Here is a 10,126-nt window from a genome sequence, read left to right on the forward strand (position 1 = left end):
TTTTAGATTTTCTTTAGCCGTAACCCGATAAGTCAAGTTCTTGAACATTGGTCTACCGTTGGAAAGCCTGAATAACCCTGAATTGAAACGGTTGGTACGGTTGTCCCCGTTTCTTCCTTTCTTGAATTGAAAAATTTTTGTCCATTAGTTCATTCATGCGTGAATAACCTAATAGTCATGATTTTATTCAATTTTCTTCAAACCCAAAGTCTGCACAGTGGGCCTGGCCATTTTAATGTTTGTATCATATCGTTGATATTCTGCAAATATTAATACTGACAAGAAAATACCTGAATATATTATTAGGTATTTCCAGGATGCTTTTCAATATTGGCTGTGCAAGCGCTTAGATTAGATTAGATTGGTCTACCGTTGGAAAGCCGCATTAAAAAAGTTATTCCCATCTCCAAAACAGATCATGTTTCGTATCAAACATATCTTTCGATGGCTTGTTGTTCACAATTCGTTGAATTTGTCATGCGATTTCTCAAAAGCAGTTTTTTCGTTCACAATCAACGGAATTCACAGTATTTTCCAACCGAAACACAGTGAACACATTTTCATCGAATAATTTTTAGTTTTGAACAGAAAAACTGCTTTTGAAGTTTTGATGATTACGATGACGGAGCGTCCAGAAGTTACTCAACGATTTTGTCTAGTAATACATAAAAAAAGCTAAGCAATTTAGAAAGTTTACAGGGACTACTTTTTGAAATTCCCTAAGATATTCTCTAGAATTCGAACAAAAATTCTTACAAAAAAACTAAAGATATTTCTCAAGAAATTACTTTAGGCAGTGTATTTTAAGTTGGGATTTTTCAAGTTTTTCCTTCAAGGCAGCTTCCAGAAATTCCGTAATGAATTGTTCTAAAGATTTCATTGTACGCCACATGATATACTAATGCGAAAATGGTAACTTTGACAAAGAAAGCTCTCGGTTAATAACTGTGGAAATGCTCATAAGAACACTGAGCTGAGTAGCAGGCTCGGTTCCAGTGAGGACATAATGCCAGGAATAAGAAGAAGGGATTCATACAAAAACTCATCGAGGAATAATGACAAGGATTTCTCTACAAATTTCTGAACGGATTATCACAAGAATTACTCCAGGCATTCCTCCACAAGTGATTTTACCCTAAATTATTTTTAAATATTTCTCTATTGATTCTAAAAACTACTTCAATGTTTTTTTCTCTAATACATACTTAGTTCGGGAATTTCTCTAAAGTCTAAATGTTCGTAAATTATCCATAAATTCAATCAGAGGGTTTTCTATGAATTACTCATCAAGTATTCTTGGTGTTTTTCTCCAGGTTTCAGGTACCTTCAGGAATTTTGTTCAGAATTACTGCAGAGATTGCTATAAAACTCCTTCAGCGATATAAAGAAGTTTTTTTTTTGAAAATTTTCCAAGCATTATTATTTATTACTTCAAGAATTTCCTCCACAGATTTCCATGAATTACCTCAATAACCTCATGAAAAGCTCTAATGATATTTTCTAGTATTCCTTTATTCTTTATTCCTTTTGAGGATTTTTTTTTTCAGAAAATCTTCCAGTAATTCCATAGGCGTAAACAGACATCAGGCTTTAGGGGGCTACGATCTCTTCTCATTAGAGGTAGAAGTCGTGAAGGATTTACCGAATTTACTATGCTTGTTTCGATAATATTTTTTTTGCAATTTCTCATCGTAATAGGCTGTTTTTCATCACGCCAATCTGTCATGAAACGGCCTACTTTCCTGCATTGAAGTATGCAGTGCGGGAATAGTCATTACGCAACTGAAACCAGTGCTGTAATTATTCATTACGCAACGCTTTCTCATTACGCAACTGTTTTGAGTTGCGTAATGAATCATTACACAACAATTTTTCAGAAATTGTAAAATGATGGTGAATGCATTCCGATATAATTTTTGATACCCTCAAGTGGTCTTCTACGAAATTGCAAAATATGTTGTACGTAACTCGTTGCAGAACTCGATTTTACAGCACTAGTCGTAATCAATCGTGGGCAAGCCTCGTAGGATAAATTTACGACTCGTGCTGTAAATTGATATTTGATAATTCATTCTGCAACTTATTACGTAAACTAGTACCATCAGTGCACCAGTATCCGCTCATGCCCCTATTTCCGCTCACTAGTGTAAAACATTATTTTTCGTGTCAAAAACTAACATTTTTCGCACGGATATATTCTAGCAATATTAACAACTTTCAAATGAAGTCATCTGACATTATTTTCATTTATTTGTTTATTTGTTTATTTGTTTATTATTGTAACTCATCGGACTTATTAGTCTAAATGATAATAAAAGGAGCAATTAAGATAACTAACAATACATTATCATTAACATTCAAAAAGTGAGAATCACACTAGTCGTAATCGCATAATACGGTTGACAAAACGTTTAGCAGGTTCACCGAACTCATATTCCTCTTCCACAATTGAAAAGGTCCTTAACATTGCAGAAAAAGGCTCGTTGTAACCGAAAGTGGTGCGATGAAATCGATGTTGGATCACAGCTGTGTTGCGAGTCCATCTGGAGGCACGAAAATCGATTCGGGATAGCAACCCTGGAGTGTTCAGTTCGTTACTGATAATTTTAGCTGCAGTGGAAATCTGTGCAATATTACGCCGACGTTCCAACGTGTCCAGATTGAGTAATTGGCACCTATCTGGATAGGGAGGTAGGTTTACAGGGTCACGCCATGGTAAACTTCTCAGCGCAAACCGTATGAACCGTTTTTGAACCCTCTCAATTCTCAAGTTCCAAGTGAGTTGGTGAGGAGTCCAAACAACCGAGGCAGTCTCTAAAATTGGGCGGACAAGGGCACAATACAATGACTTAAGACAGTAGGGATCCGTGAAGTTTTGCGCAATTTTAGAAATAAACCCAAGCTGGCGATTTGCCTTGGCAATGATTTCCGTCATGTGGGGTATGAAGGTCAGCTTAGTGTCCAATTGAACACCAAGGTCGCATACTTGATCTACTCTGTTCAGTAGTATACCATCGATTTTGTAGTCAAAGATGATAGGGCGTTCAATTCGATGGAAAGTCATTGCAGAGCATTTTGTGATGCTTATCGTCAGTCGATTTCTTCGGCACCAATTTACAAATCGACCTAAGAGGGCTTGCAAGTGATGACAATCCTCAATTGTTCGAACTGAGACGTAGATTTTTGCATCATCCGCAAATATGGATTTACAATTTGGTCCAAGGAGCAACGCAGCATCATTAATATACAGAGAGAATAGTAAGGGACCTAGATTACTTCCCTGTGGCACACCCGACTTATTAGTAAACGCATTTGAAAGCTCATTACCGAACTGCACACGCAGCGTTCTTCCAACCAGATACGAGCGCAGCCAACAAACTAGCCTTTCGGAGGCACCTAATTTCAGGAGTTTGCGAAGAAGTATCTCATGGTCAATTCGATCGAATGCGGCTTTCAGATCTGTGTAGATAACATCAACTTGTGCCTTGCTCTCCATTTGGTTCGCACAGATGGTTGTGAACTCAAGTAGATTAGTCGTTACCGATCTCCCGGGCATGAAACCGTGCTGATCAGTTGAAATGTAGTTCATCGTTTGGTTACTCAGGAAATTTCCAACAATAATCTCGAACAGTTTGGATCCTGCAGACAAGCTCGTAATTCCTCGATAATTCCTTACGTCGTGACGATCACCTTTCTTGTGTACTGGAAACATAAAAGATTGTTTCCAAATTCCTGGGAACACTCGCTGATCAAATGACTTGTTGAAAATCCGGCACAGTGGCTGGGCAATGGCATCGCAGCATCGTACGTAGACAATGGCAGGAATTTTGTCCGGTCCAGGAGTAAACGAGTTTTTCAGCTTTTTAGTTGCAGAGATTACCATCTCAGGAGTAACCCTGAATGAATCCAGGTCGACGATGTTCATTGGAACAGCAGAAATTGAAGCGCCAACCTCATCTTCCGTTGAAGGACAATCAGCAAAAACGGATGAAAAGTGTGTGGCAAACAACTCACAAGCAGAGGCATTCGTATTTGCGTTGGAGTGGTCAAGATACACGTTGGAGGGTATGCTAGGATTTTTCCTTTTCGAATTAACGAACTTCCAGAACTCTCTTGGATTGCTTCGTAAACTAAACTGGATGCGTTGCACATATGAGCGATAAAGAGTCGAGTTAAGCTTGCGATAGGCTTGGCTAGCGATATTGAAATTTCGTTTGTTGGCATAGTTGCGATTGCAACGCAGTTTCCGTTGACATGAGTTCTTTTTACGACGTAAATCGCGCAGTAACGGAGTGCTCCACGCAGGTGAGACAGGCTTGCGTTTTGAGGGAACATTCGTATCTAACCATTCAGTTATTACGTTGCAAAAAACAGTTGTCATATCGTCGATTTCCAAATTATTCAGCCGGGAATCCCAGTCAAATCCTTCGAGAAATGATTGTAAGGCATCGAAATCAATCCTTCGATAGTTCAGCATATGAGAACGGTGGTTAGAGGTACTGTTTCGTAGTGGAGTGCATTCAGCAGTAGGAATTGAAATAACAAGTGGTGGGTGGTGATTGTCAACACGGAGTAAGGGTGTGACCGATTCATCAACTGTGAGGCGAAGATTATCGGACCCAAAAACAAGATCCAGAGTACGACCGAGCTGATTCGTAATCGAGTTGTACTGATGCATATTTAAGAAATTCATTCCATCAATCAGTGCGGAGCTAGAGGGAGTAATCTGGGATTCAGAAACAGCGGTTTCCTCTTCCTGTCGTAGCCATTTTAGGGCCCTAATTTATAAGTTGAGTCGATCAAAATGACTCGACTGGAGTCACTGTCGACCATAAATATCGCTCGACATGGCTCTGTCACCCGACTTTTTCGACAGTTGTCACTCTATGTGACTGGATTATTATGGCAGTCGACGGGTGACATCTGAAATATGCATGCTTACTTTGATCGCCAGTGATTACAGGCGAGTCACATGAATCTGATCGATTTACAAAATAGACCCCTTAATCGGGGTTGGTTGTACACGGTAAAAAATCAGCACGTTCGATTGAATAGATTGATCACTTGACTCAATTCAAAACACCAATCACCTTGATTTGAAGAGTTTCAACTTTGGATTTGCTCTACTGTCTCTAGAATTAGACTCTGAAGTGAAAAGTCGTTGATTTTGAACATCATGTCTTTTGTATGAGAGCAGTCATTGACAGCTCGTTCTAGAAACTGATTGAGATCAATTCAATTCATTTCAACAGATGCGAGTTAGTGTCGAGGTAAGACACTAGACTTGCACTCCGAAGGTTGGTGGTTCAAATCTGGGTCAGGCGGACATGTTTATTTTAACTTTTTTTTATTTCAAATCAAAACATGCAACGTTGAATTCAAGTGCTGTTACCTAGATTTTGTCAAGATCCAACAGTAGTGCAAATCCAAGTGCAGAACTATTGATAGCATGGTGTCTATTTTTTACCGTGTAGTCTCCGCACTCAAGAACAGCACCATCGTCTTGTTGTAAATCGCATAGTTCTCGAATAGATGCAACGTGTGTTTCAATTACGTCAACCAATCTGCTTTTATCGGGGGGTATGTAAATGGCGCAAATGAATAGTTGCATTCCTTGCACAGTGCATGCTACGCAAATTTGCTCAAGATATCGACCATGGGAAATTTCGGCCAGTGCACTAGTATAACGCTTCGAAATAGCTATCAAAACTCCACCAAAACACGTCTTGACACTGTTGAGATCACTTCTTTATATTGAAAACACAAGACCTCGTGAGCGGTTATTGGATCACTAGGTATTTCTGTGTGTTCCAATAACCGCTCATGCAAAAAAAACCTAAAGAAATGTCGATTTTAGAATACAGCCTTCTTTATTGCAATAGTAGCTATGGTTTGACCATAAAACATATTAGGATAAATTACGAAATTCGAAATAATGCATTTTTAAGTAAGTTCGTCAAGTTTTTTTTTCAAATGCTTTTTATTATGCCGCTGATTACCTATGGACCGATGCACGCGTTCACTATTTGACGTTTTAGCGGTGCCGTGTTATTTACGTGACCATGGCAACAAGTGAATTCGGCACCGCTCAAACGTCAAATTAGTGAACTCGTGCATTGATCCATACTTGGAGCTACATTGTGACATAAAAATAGTATCGATCGACACATTAGTTATTTTATAATAAACATTTGAACACATAACTTCCCTTAAATGAGCGGAATCTTGTGCACTGATGGTAATTTGTGAACCGATTATAGAGCGCTGCATATGACGAGCCTAACCTCACTTATTTGACAGCTGCTGGTCCTGTTGTTTACGTTTCGGACTTAGTCGTTTTTTCCTTCATTTTTTTATCTTCGCATTTCTATCACCAGCATGCTGATGGTGACGATTTTCCACGGTAGAAAGATAGAATAATACGATCCGTGCACGGTAAAAAATCAGCACGTTCGATTGAATAGATTGATCACTTGACTCAATTCAAAACACCAATCACCTTGATTTGAAGAGTTTCAACTTTGGATTTGCTCTACTGTCTCTAGAATTAGACTCTGAAGTGAAAAGTCGTTGATTTTGAACATCATGTCTTTTGTATGAGAGCAGTCATTGACAGCTCGTTCTAGAAACTGATTGAGATCAATTCAATTCATTTCAACAGATGCGAGTTAGTGTCGAGGTAAGACACTAGACTTGCACTCCGAAGGTTGGTGGTTCAAATCTGGGTCAGGCGGACATGTTTATTTTAACTTTTTTTTATTTCAAATCAAAACATGCAACGTTGAATTCAAGTGCTGTTACCTAGATTTTGTCAAGATCCAACAGTAGTGCAAATCCAAGTGCAGAACTATTGATAGCATGGTGTCTATTTTTTACCGTGTGGGTATCTGCAGTGGATTTGACCTCTCCTCGCAGCAAACTTTCACGAAATTAAGAATGATTCGAAAAAAGTACTAAGTCCAAACTGTAAACAACAGGACCAGTACCTGTCAAAATTGATGCGTGACGTCACAGTGCAGTGGAGTATAGTGGCGCAATTCCACACCAGTGTTGCTCGCTGTCACCTGAGACGAGACTCGCGAAGACGGTCTTCTTTTTCTGTGTTTGCTGAGTTTTTTTCTTATTCCACTTTGTGTTTATACAAATTATACACATGCTGTTCAAAACCTCACATGAACCTCTCAGCAAAAATGATTGAGTTTGCATCACATCGAATCATAAATAGCCGTTTGAGTGAAATTTCACGTCAGCAAACGTAGCAGACATTAGAAATAATTAATCTTCTGCTTAGATTTATCTGCAACTTTGGAAAAACTGCTCCGCCGACTGAGGTTTTTAATAACAGTTTACTTTGAACACAATACTTTTCACTTTTTCAGCCATAAAAACGGTGGGCTGCATTTGACGTTTCGTGAGAGGGGAATCTGGGCTGCATATGACGTTGATATTTTTCCTCTTCGCGAGTCTATCTCAGGCTGTCACTATCAACGCTTAAAATGTGCTGATTTGTACAGGCCGACTGCGAATACCGTTGGGCAAATTTGACAGGAACATCGATGTTACAGAATCGACTCAAACCCGAGCAAAAGAAAATAACTACTGAATACCAAATTGAGGTATTCCATACCAGATAATTTCCAATACTTACAACCTGAATGAGGCATGAATGAGCCCTGCATAAGAGGTAAAATACCTCAAATAATACTTTCTGCATATTCTACAAATACCAAGCTGATAATTAGATCAGGTATTGTAATACCTAAATAATACATGATGGATTTTCATATAAAAGTGATTTTTTTCAATAACAGTTTAATACCTCCAGCAGTCCTCAATACCTATCGAATACCAAAATGAAGTATTTCTAATTGTTTTAAACATTTTTTTTAAATACCATTAAAATACTAAAATGAGGTATTGACAACTGAACAATACCTAATTATACAGCTTCATTTTTTACCGCCAAAAAAATATTCAAATCGCGATAACTTTTTTGTTTCTCGATATTTTTGAACCATTTTTTCACAAGATCTCAAAAAACTTTTCTAGTTTAAGAATCCGTGTCGATATTAATCATTGATGATCTAGTTTTGAAGATATTCCGATGTTCCTTGGGGAATTGACATTCTACATATAAAATTTCTTTGGTGCTTATTTTGTTTTTGGTTAATTTATCAAATTAATAAAATGTGAACTATACAATGCCAGGTAATAAGGAGCTACTCTGGAAAAATCATACAAATCGGCTCAGTCTTCTTGTAGAAATTTAATAATTACGATATGAGGGTTTTTAGAGTTTTCAAGAACGTTATTCCAGCGTGGTACCAGAAACATAAATGCTCATTACTCAAAATCGGCTGCACCAAATTGCTTCATATTTTCACAACATACTCGGATTAATGTATCATTCCGTGGAGTGAATATCCGAATACGATAAAAATTCTGTAGTCTGAGATAATTACGTGGGTTATTGCTACGCGTCTGTCCCCCAAGGAGTTTTTAAATATCTCCGGATCCCGATGATCAATGATCAATATCGACACATATTCTTGAACTAGAAGAGTTTTTTGAGGGCTTGCGAAAAAATGGTGCAAAAATATCGAGAAACAAAGAAGTTATCGCGATTTGAATATTTATTTAGAGGTGAAAAATGAATCTAAGGTTATTTAAACGTAAATTTATTGGGATAGATAATGATCAGATTTGTTTTTGACCAACGTAGACCTTGCTGCAGTGGGAACAGCTGATTTTGTAATGTTGGATGGATGGATGGATGTGGCGGAGAGTCTGGAAATTTGCAACAGGTACCTACGACGCTACTCAACAGAGACAACGGCAACGGCAATACATGGCTATTCAACTTCCCAGACAACCAGAAGTCGCATAACAGTTTACGAACAAAGTCGTTTACTCATACAAATTGAATCACATCCGCACTAAATGTTGGTTGAAATCGTTTCATCGATGAGTTTCCTCGCATAAAACGCTATTTTACGAGTTCATATGTACATTTCGTTTCGTCCCGTATACTCGTACAAAGTAATTCGGATCAATCCGTAGCAGCTGTCAAATAAATTTTGTTATCATAAATTAAGTCGCATAAGAGTATAGATTAGTTCGCAATAAAATCTACACACTCGCATTGAATGCTTTGTTTCATCATATAAAATATGCACGTATATCGCCTCCACTTTTGTATGTATAAGGCCTTTTCACGACATCTTATACGTGAAACATTGCACATATAAGCATCGCATAACGCAAAAGATGTTTTCATTATACGTGCATTCTGGTTGTTTGGGTTGGTACCTACTAATCGTTCCCGTGATGTACCTTTCAGCATTTAAAGTTTCAACAAAAAAGGGATGGAATGTACCTAAAGGCTCATAAATTTTTAAGTTTATAAAAAATGGGTAGGGAATTACGCTTATACCTAGTTTTAATATATAATGGTTTTATATATACAATGGTTTTTCTTCAAGTCGAGTCTAGTACACGACACTAAAGACGGCCAACTCTAGGAATTAAATGGTAAAGTACTAAATTCGGTTATTATATGATTTATATTCTTGAGGATTTGTTATTAAATTTGCTTGGATTCCAGCTCATTGCAATATTTATGGTAATGAACTGGCTGATTTATTGACAAAACTGGGTGTTTTTTTGTGGACAAATATATAAACGCGATTAACTATTCGGAATATTTTACTAATTTGAAAAAAATTGGCAAATATATTTGGAATACAAGTGAACATGGTCGATATTGTTATTCCATTTATCCGAAAGTTAAAGTATTTCCCTGGTTCCGACATCTTCCTGTTGGACGTAATATTTTCTTTCGTTTCTAGATTAATGTCCAATCATTACATTTGTGGTAGTCATTTGTACCGCATGAATATCATAGATTCAAAAATTTGTGAATGTAATAAATCAAACAAAGACATAGATCATATTGTTTTTGAATGTTCTCGTTTTAATGCACCTAGAAAAAAAAATATTGTAAAGTATAATTAGTGTGGGCAATATTGGTTCGAGATATTTTGGGAAATCATTCATTCCCAATCATGCAAATTTTATATAGGGTAAAAGAACCGGTTTTGGCCAGCCTATGAGAAAATGTCAATAA

The sequence above is a fragment of the Aedes aegypti genome, chromosome 3 (genome assembly GCF_002204515.2).
Source record: "Aedes aegypti strain LVP_AGWG chromosome 3, AaegL5.0 Primary Assembly, whole genome shotgun sequence".
Classification (NCBI taxonomy): Eukaryota; Metazoa; Arthropoda; class Insecta; order Diptera; family Culicidae; genus Aedes; species Aedes aegypti.